Genomic DNA, 19196 nt, shown 5'->3' with positions numbered 1-19196 from the left:
AATGACTGTGCTGTGTCTTTAGCATTCCAGCTGGGTTTCCCAAGTCTGTGTCCTCCTGTGGGCACATACGTTTAGGGATAGCCCTCTTTTTGTTTGTGGCCAGGCACAGGGATGCAGTCTCTGTGTACTGGTCTGGGTCCAGCAGACAGAATGTCATTTCCAGCCCGTTAGCCTCCAAATCGTTCTGTTTGTGCAATTAGCCTTATGAGGCAACTCTTGAGAAATGGGTGCTTATTAGCTGCTGTCATTTTTATACCCTCTTCCCTAAGTAATGGCACAGCAGCCCTCGTGATCCCATTAAATAGCTCTGACTGCAAGGAGGAGAAAAGCTGCAAATGGAAAAGACTTAGTGCTGCAGGCTAAGCCCGGCCACCTCCTCTCCCCTACATTCCTCTGCTGCTTTCATACTCCCTGAGAGCCCAGCATTATTCCTTCTCAGGATTGTCTTCTGCAGGGGACAGCTTCGTTTTGAATGGCTTCATGCTTCACACCCAGAGGCACCAAGTCTTTTCCACTAAGCATAAAAATAGCTGAGGGAAGGGCTGGGGAGGGAGTGTCAGCAAAACAGATTTATTTAATTTTATGTACTGACCAATATTTTCCTATGTGAGACCAAGTGTGCAGCTCAGATCTTTCATCAGAGCACTCTCATTTTAGGGTCTTATTCAGGGTTACTGAAGAAACAGGCATAAAATGCCTGTGGTAACTCGAATTTCTACAAGATGCCTTCATATGTTTAATAACCTCATACCCTTAGGCTGGGCCTAGATGGACTTGCCTACTTTGCAGAGATATTCTGCACTGCCAAACCCAGTGGCATTGTCATTGCCATCACTGTATTTGGTGATGCTCTCCCAGACCCACATTTAAGAATCCTGTAAACATAGGAGAAATGGAAGGTTTTTTTCTAAATCAGTTTAAATTCTGATCCTTACAGTATGCTGGAGGAAAGCTGGAAAACTCAGTCTGAAGGCAGAGGAAAAGATAAGTGAAAAGATTAGAATTTTTACTTTTTTTAACACGTGAGATTTTTATTTTTTTTTTGCCTGCTCAAGGCTTTTATAATCTAATCCAATTCTTTCTAGCCCCTCTGGCTGATACTGCTATTCTTAACTACTTCCACCTCTGCTGCTGCAGATTACAGTGGGGCAAAAAGGTCCTTAACCCCTTGTCATGATGGGATCTTTAACACCTGGGCTTTGGCACCTGGAGCCCTATTCCTACCTAGCAAGTTGGGATGAGCCACTGTCACAGATTGCCTAAACAACCTGAGTTGAAAGGGAGGAGAGGAAATGAAGAAATTAAATGTGTGGGTTTTACTTGTGTGTGTTTTTGTCCACATCACCTACGTGCACACAGAGCTGTGTTTGTTACTGGCATCCTGAGAGAGGAAACCCATTACCTTAAAAGAAGCACTTGGCTTTAAGAGAGAATAATAAGGAAGGCAACAAAGAACCATTAGCAACATTTTGTAAAGAAGATGAGATAAATAGTCTGTCTCATAAACAAGTGGTATTATTTAACTATCCAAGGAGTTGCTTTCCAAAACAAAGCTGAATTGTTCATTATCCAGCAAAGTAATGCCTGTTTCTGCAGCCTTGGCTGCTTTTCTGACTACAGCCCAGGGTCTGTAGGTCTCCACTCTGGTGGACTGTCCTGCCTAACAGCACTGCTAATGTTTATGTTAATAAAAATAAGTAGAAACCAGCGATATTAAGGCTCAGAAATGATAGCACCGAGACTTTTCAGCTGAGGGGACAGGAACAAAGGAATTGTGCCAGCCCTGAGCTTCCCCGTGGCTGTAATAGGGCCTCACAGACACACTTGTGCTCGGTCGTGCTGGCAGAGAAACACTTGGCAGAGAAATCCCCTCTTGCTGTCTCAGCTGCTCATTCACCTGCTCACAGAGACCAGATCGTATCACCCCATCCCAGCCCTTCTTCAAACGCTGGTGAGCGTGTGCTCGTGTTCAGGTATTCACCAGAACAAGGTTTCTTTTCTCCTCTTTTCACAAGCCATGGTATTTCCCAGGGGAGCCAGCAGCTCACTCGGGGTTATGCCCCAGGAACAAGATAAAAGGTGCTGTAGAGCTGCGTGAGTGGAGCAACCGAGGGGAGGGGAGGGGTGCGAGGGAAATACCTTCTGTATAAAACAGCTTTTTAAAGAAATGGGTGGATTACCCGGGTCAGAGGAATCCTGGAAGGAGGAGGCAATGCATCCATTCGGTGCTCCCATTGGGACCAGTGCTCCGTTACTGTGGCAACAGCGATGACTTGGCAGCCAGAGCCATCATCACACAGCCTCCCCGAGACTCGGCGAGATGCTCTGGCAACGGCTTACACAAGCACATTTGCATCTCAGATCCCCCTTCCTTTTAATTTTTGGCTTTGCCTTGCCAGCCTAGAGGGAAAATCGCTGGTGGGAGCCCTGCAGAGAGAAGCCGGTGTGGAGGCAGGGGGAGTGGCGAGGGGCTCTGGCTGAGGTGTCTGCCCCTGGAGCTGTGAGCACCTGCCGGGGAGGAGCTGGCTCATGTGAGAAGAAGGTCATTCCTGCAGCCTCTCTCTGTGAGTACCGACCCAGACAGCCTCTCTGCCTTCTGCTGCAAATATTATTTATTGTTTGTCAGTGGCTAGTGAATCTCGGCGTATCTTGCGTCTAAGGGGAGGAATTTTCTTTTGTGCTAGCTCTAGGCTTCATGCAAAATCCATGAATGCACTACTACTGGTTTTTTGTCCTAGGCATGAATTCCTGCAGGAGCTGCAGCCTTGCCATTAGCAGCACGTTTCTTGCAGGAGGCTTGATGAGGTCTGGAGTTTGCAGTGAGCACTGCACAATCCCTACCTTAAAACCAGGTTTTGTGCTCTAGCCAGCTGATATGGTCCTATATCAGCTTTTTCATTTGATTCATGATTCAAGCCTTTGTTGTACAAGATGAGTTATTTGTTTTTGTTGAGATTAAGATTTTAAGCAGTAAGTAAATCAAGTGCTTGAACAGGTGCAGAATGAGTATTTGCTCTGTGTTACAAGGATAGAGTTACAAGCAGTTTCATTCTGATGAGACAAACAGATGCTCCAGATAAACTGCTGATAAAAGGAATTATTATACTGGCAAAGATCCACCAGGTTTCCCTGTAGCACATGGGTGTCATAGTCAAGCACACAGACAGTAGCCATGGGTGAGATCAATCTAGCTAACAATAGGCATCTATAAATGTAGTCATGTTACTGAGCAATATCATAATCAGTTTTAAATCATGTCTTGAAAAAATATTAGTGCAACTTAGACATCTGTGGAAAGGATGCAGTTTGTAAAGAAAGTAATGCCTTGCAAAAAAAGCAATTATAAGGGAAAATAAATCAAAGGTTGTATACCATAGATCTGAAATCTTGATCAACCTGCAGCCTGCTCACATGAAAACCAAGGAGATTTATTTTTCTCCAGATGAATTTGGTGCTTGTTCTGTTCCTTAATCAGACAGCAGCACTGGGGCATCTCTAGCTCTAATCTCATTAAGACTATTAGGCTGTGATTGTGCTTGTGGTCTGTTGCTGGCATGCATTGGGGCAGACAAATGATCCTTGGAGCTCTCACAGCTGAGAGGAGATGGGGGTCCGTTGTTTCCCATGGCGTTTGAACATCCTGCAGCTCGACTTTGGGCAGGCAGTGTCTGCACAGCAGCTGGGAAGGCAGGCAGGGCCAGCCAGGTCACTGTGCCCGGGCACACAAGGGCAGTCTGTGAGCAGGGCTTGTGCTGCTGTGATGGGAGTCACGTGTGGGCACAATAATGGCACAGCACACTCCCCTCCGTGTGGAAATACAGCTGTGCCTGTGCCAGTGTTGGCATGGCAGGCTGGGCTACCACAGAGCAAAAACAGAAGTCAGAAATTAATTATGGGCTCCTTTCTCCAGCCCCAGAAGCACTCCTGTGTTCTGCTTTGTCCTGCCTGTTATAGCTAACACAAGCATAGTAGCGTTTGTTTTAGTTGGCCTCTCTGACCAAATTAAACATATTTTGATGCTATTACTGTATATTTCTGGAGTCAGATACAACCCTTTTCATTCAATTCGAGCCCATTACTCTTCATTACAATTCCAGGGGACACCACAAAAGCCTCTGGTTGCTCTTCCTCAGCCCTGCATCACTCAAATATTAGTTGATAGCTCCGTTCCTCTCAGCAGTGGGGTTTGAGTGCTTCTGGAGGCCAGTGGATTTGCAGCCCCTGTGTGACCCCTGCACATGTGGATCTCCTGCACACAAACCCGCAGCAGTTGATGTCATTGGCGCATGAGCCTTGGGAAGCAGCTGCTGAATGAGTGCCAGTGTACCACACAGTTCATAAATATGCAAAAGCAACGGGCCCTAGCCCAGCAAGCTCAGATTCAGAAACGTTTAGCAGATGTTCTGGCTGTGGGGGAGGAAAACAGGAGATGAATAACTACAATACTGCAATAGCAAATACTTTGTTGATGAAGCTGCACAAAAATTAGAATGACAAACACACCCTTACCAGGAATTTGACCTATCCATAAAACAGCATCAACATGTTTTATTAATAGTAGTTCCACATTCTCAAGATCAATAAAGTGACTTCATTGATTTACTTTTCCCTTTTTATTAATACTTTTCTAAACAGTGATGAATTTGGATTGAACATAGGTAGAGTCTTTTTTATTGCTTGTCAAAAACAGTTCCAGTAGTTCTAATAAAGCAATAAGCTTCTCAATCAGGGCAATACAGCCTTTTGCCAAAGAGAGCCTAACCATGGTTAAGAGTTTGAAGGAAACTGCCAAATTTGTTTGAGATCTGGGGCTGCCAGTTATTCTAGATTACACCATAAGGGAGCTGCTCTGTCCACATCCTTAAAGGAGTAAAAAGCTGTTGCTTTAAAAACATAGAAAGCAGAGCTCAGGCTCTCCCTTAATCCAAACTCCAAATAGTAAACATGGCTTTCAGACCTTGATGCATTCTACGTGGAGTAAACCAATCTCAGCTTTACAGGCAGCTCTTGTTGGGAACTTGTGTAGTCCAAATTAGATGAAGAACCAATAAAATGTCTCAATGATGGCCATGGCAGGAATTGCCATTACATTTCACCAAGGTACATTTGAATCCATTCCCTTTGGTCCTTCTTGTGGACTGTCTGAGTACAAGGAAATGCTGTACTTGTATTTTTTGACTCATGTATTAAATGTAGGGCAGCAGTCTAATAGCAGTACTTCATATGGGTATGGTCTTCTTGCATATCTATATTTTCTTCCTTGACAAGCACTTGTCTTACTGCTTTGGATGATCTCACACCTCTTCACACACTTGAACTGTTGTTCCTAAAGTAGGAAGTGAAATTCAGCTGGGCTACTCTTCCTAGCCCTTAGCATCATGTACCATTTTGGGAGGGAGTTTTCTGCACTTGTGTAGCCTTTGGTTTGGGTTAATTCTACTTAAAACTTTATAGTATAGTGAAGTGAATTGAAGTGAAAGTTGTGTGTTTCTCATCAGCTTCTTTTATGCCCATGGTCCTAACTCATGGCAGCAAACCCAGCTACAACTTTATATTTTACTGCTTGGCAAAATCTGTGAGCAGTGAAATTGTCTGCAGTGTGCATGCACAGACCCAGAGCCTCTCTTATTCTTAAAATAGTTCCAAATGCTAAAGTCTATACTGAACACTCAGCAGATTTGCATGTAGCCCCAGAGAAACCTTCCTTATTTGTTCCTATCAGAACACTTATTTTTTCAGCATGAAGGATTAAAAATGTTAATCTACATGATCAAAACTCTCTGGCTTTGATGGACTGGCTTTTTATTTTCCTTTTTAACTGCAGAAGTTTTTACCTACAGAAATTTCTACTTAGTGAGCCAAGAGATAGGGGTTTTTTTTTTCAGGTGAATTAGACTTGTATTTGTTTTCTTGCAACCAAACACCACCAAGCAATTAATTTGAAACTCAGCTTCCAGCTCAGCACACAAGTCGGTCAGGATTAGGGTGTGCATGTGTGTTCAGAGGTGGTGCAGGGGGTTGAATGCATCATTTCATAAATATTACAGCTATTCAAATGCCTATGCAGTGAATAATCACTTGCATCAGGAGAATGCTGGGTGCTTGGTGACTTCTGCCTTGCATTTGAGCCTCAGATTGAACACTTATGTTCTTGCTTAGGAAGTCAGTGCTCCAGAAAAAATGGACAGAAAGCAGCAAATTTTAAAACCTCTGTAGGCTGGACTAGTCCTTCAGTTTCTTCTGAAAACAGTTCTTCTTTTGGAAGCTCTTAGCTGCTTATTTGCATACAGATTACTTTTACAGTAAAAAAAAAAAAAATGGGTTTAGCTGTCCAAGTAAGTGTGAGCATGAGAAAACAAGACTATAACTCATCAATATCCCAATGCAATTGCTTACAGCAGATGGCAATTCAAATACAGTGACTTTTAACAGAAACACTTGTACACAGGAGAAAAGGGTTCCTGTTAATGGAGAGCATCTCAGGGGCTTCAGTGGCAGTTTGATTTCATGTTGTGGCCTTGACTTTTACAAATTGAAGCAAAAAACAACAAAAAAATCCTCTGTTACTGTAAACTTCACACTAAAATGTATAAACAGGAGGGATGATTGCAGAACACACCATTCAGGAAAGACATGGATCAAAGTGAGAGGGACCAAGGGGAACACCATGAACCAACAGAGCCTCACTCAATCTAAGCTAGGAGGATAGGCAAGAAGAAATGGAGTTTTAGGTCTAAGGAATGTGATAAGTGACTTAAGAATTCTTCATGCATCTAAAAGGCTGTTGCAGGAGTGAGAGGAGCAAATGTTGGTTTTTTTGTGTCTATTGGGTAGGATGAGAAGTAAATTATGGTAAAAAGAGATCCGTTGGTAAAAAGGTTGAGTATAAGGGGAAACTTTGTAAAGGCAAAAAAAGAGTGAATCATGAGAAAAGAACATCTTTCCTGGATAGACTGTGGTGTCTGCACTGGGGAGGTCTTTAAGAGGTAAAACAGATGGGACAGAGGTGCTTTCACAGGGCTGGAGTTACATGACCTCTCAGTATCCCTTCCAGTGCTGTAGTTTGGTGATCACCTCCTTGTTGGAAAATCCACTTGCTGTGTTTTCACTTCCTATTTCCAGATGTGGGGACTCTGCTCTGGGACAGTACGCTTCCAGTGGAATTTGGTGTTCTTGGTTTAAAGAGATTACACGTTCCCACAGGAACATGCACCTGGCAAATCCTGAACCTTGGAAGGTTGTCAAAATAGAATCTAAAATTCCTTGGCTATTTTTACTGTGAAAATAGCTTTGGTTTCATAGAGAAAGCAAAAACTTTATCAAATTTTCTTCTGTAACTTGCCTTCCTTGTTATACTCCTTGTCTGACTGGGAGCAACACCTGAGCCTTATGAGCCTTCAGTAATTTCTCTTAGAATACATAAAAAAACTCAGGCCTTATGTTTCTATACAAACTTTTGAAAATAAGTATACTCTGACTTTATTTTGAGCGGTAGCAGGTCATCTCCTTCAAAAAGCTCTGGCACCACAATATTTTTCCCTGGGTTAGTTTGGAACTGCTTTTTCCACAGCTGCTCTGCTCACTAGCGGTCACTTGTGGAGTGCCAACACCCATTTTTACAGTGCCTGCAGGCAGGAATTCGCAGGCAGTCAGTCACTGCCTGCCTGGGGCGAGGTGACTGTTCCCCAGCCCAGCGGTTCTGTAAAATCCTCGGGGGAGATAACGATGCTGGGCTTGCCTTGAGCATCGCCAGCCTGGAACATCAGGCTTCTAACTAGGCTGCGATGCAGGATTTCAGCCGTCTTAGCTTGCTTTTGTGTTGCAAAATAGCCCATTTTGTACTGCTGTTGCAGTTTTTGTGAGTGTGCTTTATTTATTTAAAGTTCTGTACAGTACTGCCTGCCACCCTCCTCCCACTCTGCGCACCACGTGCTCGCGGTGACAAGGGACATGCAGAGGCAGTACAGTCCTTTGTTTCTCCTTCAGTTCTACTTGTTTAAACCCTTCCTCTTACGGCGCATTGTGAAAACTTCTCTGGGAATCCAGCGGCATAATGATGCAAATAACCCTGTCATATGACTAAGCCTCTCTGGTGCTGGATTCCAAAATATCGAGCCAAGACATACAAGTCTTGCTGTGGATGCCATAGGCAGCCTCATGCTAGAGTGCAGATGGCTCTTCAGTTCCCTAATGGGAATTGTTTGGGTCCTTATTAGCACTTTTCAAAGATTATTGTTACACTTGCCAGCTCTCCTCCTGACTGTTCGGAGCGCTCAGCCAGTAATCGCTGCAAACACTGCGAGCAGGGGCTCGGGAGAACATTTTGAAACATCTCCTCTACCGCTGTATGTAAATCCCCTCCTCCATCTGCTTTCATTTTTCAATAATTAACACACCCCCAACCTGCATCTTTGCAAGGGAGGACGCATGCAAATATTGGTTTTGAACAGATAATGCAAGCTGCTGCCTCCCCTGCAAAGAGCTGCTCTGTCAGTGACCTTCGGTGACTTCCAAGGGGGAATATCGCCTGTCTGGAGCTCTTGTCACCCTTTGGTGCCTGTATGGGCATGACTTTGTGCATCTGCTCAGGTAAGGACAGGTATCCTTGCCAGATTTTCCAACACGTAAGCTGAATCAGCAGGCTGAGGCTCTCCAGTGATTGCAACCAGTAGCTCTAATTTCTGTGTTCATGGAAACTCCATCAGTAAACAGGGTGGGTTGAGCCAAGTTTGGATCAGCTAAAGGCTTCCCTCCATCTGTTCTCAGACACGGATATAGATAGTGAATCGGGAATTGTGCACTTCTGGCTAATATTTGTCATATGTCACTGTAGTAAGAATTTGCTTGGCCATATCATTAACTCACTTTATGCATCTCTTATGAATTATACCTGCTTGGTACTTTATCGTGTACTATTACAATACCTCACTGCTTTTCATGCCAAAATCTCTAATGTGCTATGGAGACCAAAACTTTTAGGGTAGGGTTGGAAGGCTGTGGCTTTGGTAGGACATTTCTGGGATCCCCTCAGTGCTTCTCCCCGGCCCAAAAACATCGCCGCACTTTTCTCATGACAATTTTACAAGCGGCCGCTTATAGATCTGATTTATTTGGCGCCTTCCTCCAGCCGGTTCCTTCGGTGCCATCTCTCGGCTCCACCAGCGTGTCCCGGGGCACAGGGCGCGCTCCCGGGACGCAGGGCGCGCTCCCGGGACACGCGCCCCCCGCCCGCGGGCCCTTTAAACGGTCAACTTCGCCCCGCCCATTTTTTTGATCTCCGCCAATCCCCGCTCGGCCTGTTACAATTCGAGAGGTGCGAGCGTACCACTGACGCAGCGGGCGGGGGGGAACGAGAGCGCTTGGGAGCTGTGGGCGGAGAGTCGCATGGGGGGTGTTGCCCATTCTCCGCCCACATCTGTTAATTTCCCGTTGCCTTCGCTCTCCTTCCCTTATCCCCGTTCTCCAAAGCGTGCTCAGCGGCTGCGGAGCCGCCGCTTGCAGCCGCCCCCCCCTTTCCCCGGTGCGCCGCCCGAAGGGACGGGCGGGGAGGGGGCTCTGCCCGCGCGGTGGGTGGGACAGCGGCAGCGCGAGCTGCCAAGGTGTGCGCGCGCGCGCCGCCGCCGCCGCTTCACCCGCCCCTCCCGCGGCGGGCAGGGACGGGCCGGTCCCGCTCCGCTCCGGCTCGGGCTGCAGCCGCAGCTCCGCTCCGCCGCCCCCGGGCAGCGGCATGAAGCGAAGGCAAGTGCCCGCGGCGCGGCGCGGCGGGAGGGCTGCGGGGCGGCAGGTGGGGCAGGGGCGGAGAGTACCCGGTGGTGCCGCAGCACCGCGCGGGGAGCAGCGGGGTCTGCGCGCCGTGAGGGCAGCGGCCGTGGCTGGCACAGCCGTGCCGGCTCCGTGACCCGATTACACGGCCGGGCGCCGGGCAGGAACGGGGCGGACGCGGGCCGGAGCTCGGGAGGCTCAGCCCAGGGCACGGCGGGGCTCGGGGCGGCTCCGGTGCCGTGCACCGCCCGCCAGCCGCGGCCGCCTCAGGGTCACCGGCGGCTGCGGCGCTTCCGCCACACGGAGCTTGGGGCGCCCTGCGTGAGGCACGGCACAAACCGCACCGGCTGCTGCTCGTCTCGCCTCCGGCCTCTTCGTTGTCCTGCTAGATAAACTCGCTGCGAGGGGTTGTGGTACTTGTGCCTCTCTTGCTTTATTTGTTGTGTTGCGGTTCGTTCTTAATCTCTGCGGGCTGTTGTCCTAAGATGTGTTTAAGGGTGTTTAGTACTTAACAGGGGTAGCTGCTTCTAAACATAGATTTTCTTCTTGTATAATAATAAAAACCTGCTTATCCATTCGCTGCAATGACTTAATTCCATATTGTGAAGGAATCCTTTTTTACCACGTGCGGTGATCCGTTTAATGTTAGTGCTCTGGAACACCTGGAAAGGATCCCTTCATCTCGGCCAAAGTTAGAGTCTGACACGACAAAAAAATGCTGCTTCCTTTGGTCCTGTTGTGCTACTTTGGAAGTTGAACAAAATGAGGAATCTATGGGAAATCTGAGTGCTAGACTCACAATTGGCGTTCTTGGTTACTCTGCGCTTTAAATGAACTTTGTCTGTGCTGGTGCAATCGACTTAGGGGGAGCTGAGCAAATAAGCGGCCTCTGAGTGGACAAGCTGGATATACAGAAACTGATCATCCACGAGGCTCCTTTTAGCTAATAACTTTCAAAGATACAAGGTAGCTGAGCTTTGCAATGAGCAATAAACAATGTTATCTTTACTTGGCTATGCACTTGCTTGAAATATGCCAGTCTTGTCAATGGTTACACTAATACCTCTTTCTGTACTTCTTGTAACATATTCTATTTATTTCTCACTGTTGCATTTTCAGTACTTGTGTTTGTGTTGGTTGCACTGAAGGGATATATTCAGTAAAAATAACTCACTGCATGGGAATTAAGCTCTTCAATCATGGGAATATTTCTGCTGGCCTGAGAGTCTGTGAAAGCTTACTGGTACAAAACTAGATTTAGAGTTAGATTGGAGTTGGCAGTGCCCCTTGAAACCAGCCAAGAGTCCACCAGACATTCATCTGCAGCTGCAAAAGTCACACTGCAGTTAAGAAAACAGATATATTTGTATTTAGCTTGCAGCTTGCTGAAATACTTGTGTCTAAGTAGATGGCTTAACTAGGTGTGCTGGACTTGTATTCATTCATGTCTTAAATTACAGTTGGAAGGCACACCTTACAGCTAATTGGTGATGTTGGTAATCCTGTAATTATTAAATTAATGGATGGGGAACTCCTCTTCAATGTTACAGGACAGCCATAAATATTTTTCTTTTACCAGTTACTTCTAAGTATTTGTGCAGAAGGAATGCCTAGTGGTTGTACTGCTGCTGAATTACATGTGTCTCAGTTTCAATATTCAATAAATTTGAATGCAAATCCTGTTTCTGACTATCCTGTGTATTAAGAAAGGATCTGTAAATAGTATGTAACTGTATATTCCTGGTCTAAACCAAAACACAGCTGTTTGAGGTCAGGATGACATTTTATTCTAAGCTTTCTTGCCTCTCTGGGTTTCAAATATCCTGCAAACATGCCTCACATGAGAAATCTCAGTTATTTTGCAGGTGCAGGTCTCTTGATAAAGGCTCTGCACTGTTACTTTGTCATGAGGGGAGCTGTGTTTGCTCTGAAGTGTTTTTATAGGTGTCCCAGCAGCACTGGAGTCTAGAACTGGCCTGACCTTTGCAGAGTATATAGCAGGATGTAGCCTAGATGTCAGCTCCAGAGATGCTGCTTGTAATTAGAGATATGGCAATAAAATAGCAGTGATACTGAGCTGGGGTTCATGCTGCTATTTGGGAATGATGTGATAAGATACAAGAGGCAGGCACTGTTTGTTTACTAGGAGGGGAGCCCAAAACAGTGGAGATAGAGCTAGAGGTAAGCTGGCATAGGAGCATCAACTCACCACCCTTTCCTTCCTTTTTCTACTCCTCCCTCCCCCCAATGAATGTGACATCTCACGTTGCACAGGGGAGAGGGAGAAAGGGAAAAGTGCATCCAGGAGAACCCAGGAACATAGACATGCCAAGGAATGACATCTGCAATAGATTGGTGTTGGTGAACGTTGTGAAAACATTTGGATTTTATCTGAGTGGGGCACACCACGAGTTCAGTTTCAATGAATTACTTGTTGTCTGTCCCTGTAGATTCCTTCTAATGTTGAGGTGGTTGGAATATGGATTAATGAGTTGATAAGGCTCTAACAGCATTTGGTTTCTTTGTGTTAACAGTAAACTGGAGTGGCTCTTGTCATTGTGCCTGTGTTGTATCGTGGTTTGAAGAGCACTCTGATAGTCTTGTGGATGGAGTGACTTGTCATAGAAAATGGAGTGCCAGATATGGGAGACAATTTAAAATAGGAGAGGTTGCTCACCTCTGTGGGCAGCCTCTCTTTTTTTCCTCCTTTGAAAGTTTAATCAAGTAGCAGTAATTTGCCCTGGTAGCAAGAGGAAACTGAAGGATGTTTTTCTTTCTTTTTTTTTAGGTATTGAAATTTACTCCATTCAAAAGTATTCAGTAAGATTAGGAAAGGAAATGCAATTTCTTGCTTTTCCTAGACAGCAGTAAATTAACAATAGAATTATTTCAGCTTCAGGAAAGAGGAATGTATTTCATCCCACACTTCCTGAGGGAGTTCTTAACTTTTCTACTGAAGGTGGGCACTAGCAGCATAGTTATTTTTTACTTGAAACAAAAACTTGATTGCTCTGATAGAGATGAACTGTTCTGAACTTGTTTTGCAATAGACGACATGACAAACTGCCTTTCATTTTTGAGAGGGGACACTGAAGAAAGCTATGGAAATTATGAGAAGAACTTTTTTACTACATTCCTGTCTCTCTCAGCCTGTCATCTCTTTCTTCCTAGATCTTTATCCTTGTTATATGTTAACCTTTTTCATTCTTTCTCCACAGAGCCTTTGAGATATGATCTTTTGTGTCTAGCCACATGGTTAAAACTAGTCTAGGCTGCCCTGCTTTGTCTGGATTTCTTCTTGAATTCAACTGTCCAAAACAATGACCACTTTTACTGAAAATCATTCCTATGTAGGGTTCTACAGCTACAGACATAAGCTCATTTTGCTACTTATCTACTGTCATCTGGAGTGCAATGCTGTGGAGCACTTGATTGGTAGTCCCACTTGGTAATGCTGCTTGCTTTGAGGCAATAAGTTTTGGAATTCTGGTTTAGACTGATGATCTCAAATGTTACTGTAGGATACAAAACAAAGGTAAATTCTTGCCATTTTCTGTGCTCCAACCTCAGCCCAGGAATATTTGTCTTGCTCTCTGGGTCTTTTGCTGTGTTTACCTACATTAGTATTCCAGTTGCACAGCTTAATTAAAATCTGGGAAATAGCCCATTTACAGAATCAACTTCCTCTTTGGTCAGCAGGAAAATTGTTCTGTATGAGAGCTCCCTGCCCTGCTGTTTGGAAATAATTCCTCTGAAAATGCTGTGCTTTGAAGCTAGGCAAGGCTTGCTGGGTGCTGATGTGGCTGAGGGAAAAGGACTTGGGAGTGCACTGAAGGCTTCTAATAAATCTCTTTCAAGCTTTACTTTGCATCTTTTATTTTCATCACTGCAAAATGCTTTGGAATGAACTTTGGGTGGTGTGTCTGATGAAATCTTGGGGTATAATCTCCTAGTCTTCTAAGCAACTTTTGAACTAAAGTGACAATGGATAGCATAACTTTTACAGTGACCTCTGTTTAGATGACTGAGTTATCTTTACTCTGATTCTGTGGGGAGAGCTCTCACTGGAAGTGGAGGCAGAACAGCAGCATTTTTGTGGGATCATATCTCTGCCATACAAATAAAAGTGCTTGTGGCTGTGTGAGTACTATCTAATATTTCTATTTCTTTAGGACCATGATGGAACAGAATGGTTGGGAGCCCCTTTTTGCCTTCCTCTTGGTGTTTTTAAATATGTTGTGTAGACTTACTCAACTGTTAAGAAGTCCTGTTGGGTTGAGTGTACAGGACAATATAAACTCTGCTCTGTTTGGTGAGATGCTGCAGCTTATAGTGATTTGCACCATTTAACACTTAGATGTTTTTCAGGGTTCATTTAAGAATTGAGTCTAAAGACAAGCAGAAGGTGAATTTGATTCTAACCCAGGTCAAGAGCACAAACCCAATTGATATCCATCCGTGATATCCATGGGATAGGTTTTTCTCTCTCTTAGGTTGAGGAGTGTCCTCCAGCACTTCCAACATCATGGTTATGTGACTGAAGGAATGAAGGGGAGGACAGTAGACTTCTATGTCCTCTGTTCTGTGGTAATGTGCACAGAAATGAGGAATGGGGGCAGGTGTTTGTCTGGGAGTCTTGCTTGAAACAGTCAAATCTAAAAATGTTTCGCTAGTTTGTTTTTTTTATTGGGTCATTTTGTGGCAGAAAGTAACTTCTTTAATAGCAGTCTGTGTACATGGTGTATGGTACTCCATCTGGTGTAAACAGAGTTCTGCTTCTGCTCCATTTGAGCAAGTCTAATATGGCTTTTTCTGTGTCAGGAAGGGTAAACAGCTTTGGAGAATGCACCATGCTTTTGATGATTCACTTTGCTACACTAAATCACTAATTCATTAATTAGGCAAGGTTCCCATTCAGAACTCTCTAGAGCTGTGCCTCTTGCTGTGCTGATTGTAAAGGAAGACTGGTTTGGAGTTAGCCTTTGTGTCTAGTTTCCCTGCTGAGCCTGGGAAAGCCAGTGCCTCTCTCCAGGTACTTCAGGTTTCTTCCAGATCCGGTGTCATTTGTCTTGCTGTTTATAAACAGAATCTAAACATACTCTAGCCTTTTCAGGGACAGTGGGGCTGCTTATACATTTTGGTAGCAATAGCCATGAGCCAGTAGGACCAAGAAATGTGTCCAGGACATGCCACATGGGCTGTGTTAGCTGTGCAGTTTGCTGTGTTCTCCTCTTGGAGAGGAATTGGTTAATGCTAATTTAGAAATGGTATAGTATCAGCTGTGATCTAAACCAGCTGAATTGCTTGCCGAGTGTCACTTGAGATGTTTGCTTCCTCCTTAGGAGAATTCTTCTGCTAATGTGCCCTTTTCTGGACCATTGTCTAGATGTCTCATCAGTCTGGAGTGGCTTGTTTTTAGTGCTGCGTGCTCTCTGGAGAGTTTATTTTTAAATAGTTACTGAAGCAACAGTCTCCTGAAATGCTGGAGTGTTAGGGTAGAAGGAATTAAAATGTTAAGTGTTCTTCTGAAAGTCTAGGTTGACAAAAATAAGTTTGTATCTTCTATTCTCTAAGGCTGGTTGAAACTGTGTTAAAGATGACTTGTTTACTTTGTATCTTTCTTCCTCAGAACCCCCTAGTTTAAATTGTGTATGTTCACAAACTGACATATTGCCAAACCCAAATGTTTTACTTGAGGGGCTGCTGTGCACTGTCCTTCATTCTCTGCTATAAAAAGATGACTTGTTTTCACCTGTGTTATGTTCTGCCATTGTAAGGTGAGCTTCATCTTGAGGTAGCCACCTTGGAACTGTAGCTCCCATGGAGCAGTAAGGTACTATTACACAAGAAAAATAAATTTACTTTTTTCAATAGAAGCATTTTGTAAGTCTTCCTTTCTTGTGCCAAAAACCTGGGGACTTTACTGTTTACCTTCTGCCAAAAAAATGAAAAGAAATGTTTTTCCGGAGGTCAGATTTCCTTATCGTGTTGTACTTCTCCGGCTTCGTAGCCGTTCTACTTGATATAATTTTCTGTCTAGATCTAAAGTCTTCAGATGGATTCTGTCAGGACAAGAATTAAAGTTATTGTGTTAATTTGAAATCATATGATGTCACTGATAAATCATTAATCAAAAGTCCCAGGATTTTTTACCTCCTTGTGAAAGGGATTGTCTTTTTCTTAGTCCTAATTCCTTTGCTGCTCCATTCCTGTGCTCTCCAGTTATCACAAAAGCCCTTTGTTGTTCATTTGACTGTTAAACTATGCTTATTTTATGCTGCTTCAAACTCTCAAGGAGCTCAGGGTTTATAATATGAAAAGTGTGTCTCTCCAAGGGTGAGAGAAGCTAGCAGCTTTCATAAAGCTCTAGGGATCAACCAGCACACAGCAAAGCATCCCAGGCAGTCAAGACTTTTTTGATGGTAGTGAGAAATCATGGTGAATTCTTCTTAGCATTCATGCAAGCAGTGGTGGTGATTTCTGGGCACGATGCTTTCTCATAGTTGGGGTCTGCCTATGCATTGAGCTGTTGAGCAGAGTGTTTTGGTTCTAGACTTTGGAGAAAGCAAAGACTTTCAGAAACAAGGAGCACACATCCAAGTTGTAAAAAGAGAAGAAAGGATGTGGCCAAGCAGGTTCCAGGTACACAGGTCAGGTGTGACCCAGCAGACCAGTGCCTACTGCACACTGCTCTCAATTCTTCCTTTTCCAGCTGGTGTCACAGCAGAGGTGCCTCCTGAAGGCAAAACTTATAATGGGAATCAAGAGCTCTGAGACTACTGTAGTAAAATGAATGTTGACTTCTGTTGGTTTGGAGCATGAATTGCATTACAATGCTCTGCTAATTATGGCAATTCAGGAAATGATTCACATAAATGGGTAGCTCAGCTTGGTTCTTCCAACAGCTGCCTTAGCTTAAGCTAGGTTGGCTTATTTACTAGAATTGTGCTTCATAAACTGCAATAGCACTTACAAATTCTCTGTGTTAATTCCTGACTTGATTGAATGGAGTCTTTTGACAGATGACAGAAGAACAGGAAAAGCTTTCAACCTGTCTACAAAGCCAGGGGCTTTGTTATGTATTTTGAAAAGATTCTATACAGTAGTATGGGGTAGAAGGTGTTTCCAGTGTTATGTATTAACTGCTGGGTTGTTACATTGGCTGTTGCATGCTATCTGTGGGGTTTGCCACTTGCTTCATCATGTAGGCTCCCATATGGAGAGAATATCCTTGATAAGTATCTGGGAATCTGAGAGTCAAGTAGATTTTGTAAGCCTGTTCTCAAATGCATTAATGACTTAAAATTTTTTTCCCCTCAGGTATAAGAAATGGTATTGTTCTGTATCCTCAAGAAGAAATGCAAAAGATATGAGTATTCCCATTTGATAGGATGGCTGCTGCTGTATGAAAAGCAAACTGCTGTAACATATTCGAGTTCATGCCACAGTTCAATGTGTGCAGTGTCTATGGAGTTTGACAGCCAAATCTTTAGGTGGCAAGAACAAGGTCGTGGGTGTGAGATTAACTTGCATACAGCATTCCAAAAGAATGTTTGGCAAGCATCAACTTTCTAAAACCTGATAATATTCAGGTACTGCAGAAAAATTCTCCTTTCTGTGAAGGTCTTAGAAATGGTAGTTATATGAACTCTGGCCACTCTCTTCAGCTCTGGGATTAGAGGGGCTTTCCTTGCTGGGTGTAGGAGGAAAACATAATGGACCAACCAGGCTTTTGGTGTTCATGTTCTGCTTTGTGAGAACTTCCCAGAGCAGTGGAATGGAGCAGCAGCACATTTGTGGAGTCTCAGTGCAGGATCTGGTGGTTCCATCCTACAGTGGTTCATGGCAGGGCAGTGGGGGAGATGAGCTGTGACCTCCTCTCACAGCCAGAGCCCTTACTCTAAGGAGTTAAAATTTGGAGAGGAATGGCCTGAGGTCAGCAGCACGAATAGTCTGCTCAGTAAATAATTTTCTTTGCATACTGACTCCATTCTTTCACTCATTATTTGCTCCACTTATTCTTTTCCCTTCCTACACATGTGCAGGCAAATTTTCTGGCTTCATTATCCTCTCTTGCCTTGGTCAGCACCTTCCAATGGCCACTTGTCAGTGTGACCCACCCTGGTCAGGGGGTTGTAGAAGATGGGTTTGCTGAGCACAAACCAGCCTGGCTCTGGGATGGACACCTCTGCTCAGCTTTCCAGCTGCTCCTGCAAGTCTGCCTGCTCTGAGCACTGCAGTGCTCCACGGAATGCAGCACGCAGGAGGGGGAACACTCTTCAGCCAGACACAGAGGAATTCAGAGCTGTTGCCCACCTCTCTTTCCCCTTGGTGGCAGGCTGTGAGCTTCTGGGTGAGTGAACATCTGGTACATGGCATGTGCTTTTGGAGGCTGCTGGGGAAATCCATTTAATAGCCCTGCTGTTGGAGAGAATTGGGGTAAATGTAGGACGAAGCGTTGCTTAATGTGGAGCCTGCTAAACGTGGCAGCCTTTCCTAGGGCTTGGACAGGATGCTATGAAGAGAGAAAAATCTTTTAAGGGTCCTGTATTTGAGGATCCACAGAAAACAGCTAGATGTAAAAGTAGGATTTGGGGGGGGGGGAGTTGAGTGACCTTGAATGTGTGCTCTAGTGAAACAAACAGTACCGTGTGTGACTGGCATTTGGGAAAATATTTTCTGGGAGGCCCTTTTGTTTGGGGAATAAGCAGTTTAAATGTCCTGCATTTGTTCAGAGATCTATTTTGATTTTGCAGTGGAAGTGTAATAGCTGCTGCTTGTCACTTTTGTTCTTGATCTTGTAAATGCTGCTATCCCCAGGCTCCTGCAAGATGTGCTGACTCTTTTGTGGGTGTTAAATTAACTCAGGAAATCCCACGGATAGAATGAAATAGGTGCTTAGCAGGTGTACTGTAGCATGGAGGCTGTTAAGAAGACAGCCCAGATATAATCATAAATTTATACTTCTGGATTTGGGGGGCTTTGGTTGTGCAGCACTCAGCCATCTACAGCCCAATAACTCTTGCCTGCTGTTGGAACACAGCATCTGTGTTCTTTCTTTTTCCCTCAGGGCACTGCTGTCTGCTTCATTCTTCTGAGGTTTTTATGCTTTCCATTGTGTTTTCTTAAACTCAAAGGCAGCTCTAGAAGCAAACAAACAAAATTCCTTTCTTGTTTGATTTCTGCTTTTTCCTTTATGAAAGTATTTTCCTGCTTTTTCTGATATGGCAGCATTATTAGAACCAGGACCTTTCTCAACTAAGCTTTGTTGCTGCAGAGCCAGTGGGATAAAGTGAATATGTAGTGCTTGCTGTGAGAGGTTGTTTTTTACCCTTGGTTTAAATATTGATACTAGTGGAGTTAGAGATCTGAAGATGCTTAAATCAAGACAATTGTTCATTGTTTTCTAAACAGGCTTTAGAAACAGCTTTCCT

At 44.4% G+C, this 19196-nt stretch overlaps 2 protein-coding genes across 26 annotated transcripts in view; one reads left to right on the top strand and one right to left on the bottom strand.

Moving 5' to 3' along the window:
- The window catches only part of MICAL3 (microtubule associated monooxygenase, calponin and LIM domain containing 3), a 165062-nt gene that overhangs the window by 10482 nt on the left and 135384 nt on the right, over positions 1-19196 (top strand). For 20 of the 25 annotated variants that reach the window (XM_079304039.1, XM_079304037.1, XM_079304035.1 and 17 more), the window contains exon 1: positions 9567-9738. The exons of 1 other annotated variant lie outside the window; for it this stretch is intronic. The gene's annotated coding sequence lies outside the window, so the exon portion shown is untranslated. Of the gene's footprint in view, positions 1-9566; positions 9739-19196 lie in introns of those variants that run through there. 4 more of the 25 variants (XM_079304040.1, XM_079304041.1, XM_079304038.1 and 1 more) reach the window with 1 other exon arrangement.
- Positions 1-19196, bottom strand: part of TUBA8 (tubulin alpha 8) — a 96536-nt gene that overhangs the window by 25437 nt on the left and 51903 nt on the right. The window lies entirely within an intron of this gene.

The sequence above is a fragment of the Erithacus rubecula genome (assembly GCF_903797595.1).
Source record: "Erithacus rubecula genome assembly, chromosome: 4".
Lineage (NCBI taxonomy): Eukaryota > Metazoa > Chordata > Aves > Passeriformes > Muscicapidae > Erithacus > Erithacus rubecula.
The sequence above is the reverse complement of the archived record's forward strand: the minus strand, read 5'-3'. Positions and strand labels throughout refer to the sequence as shown.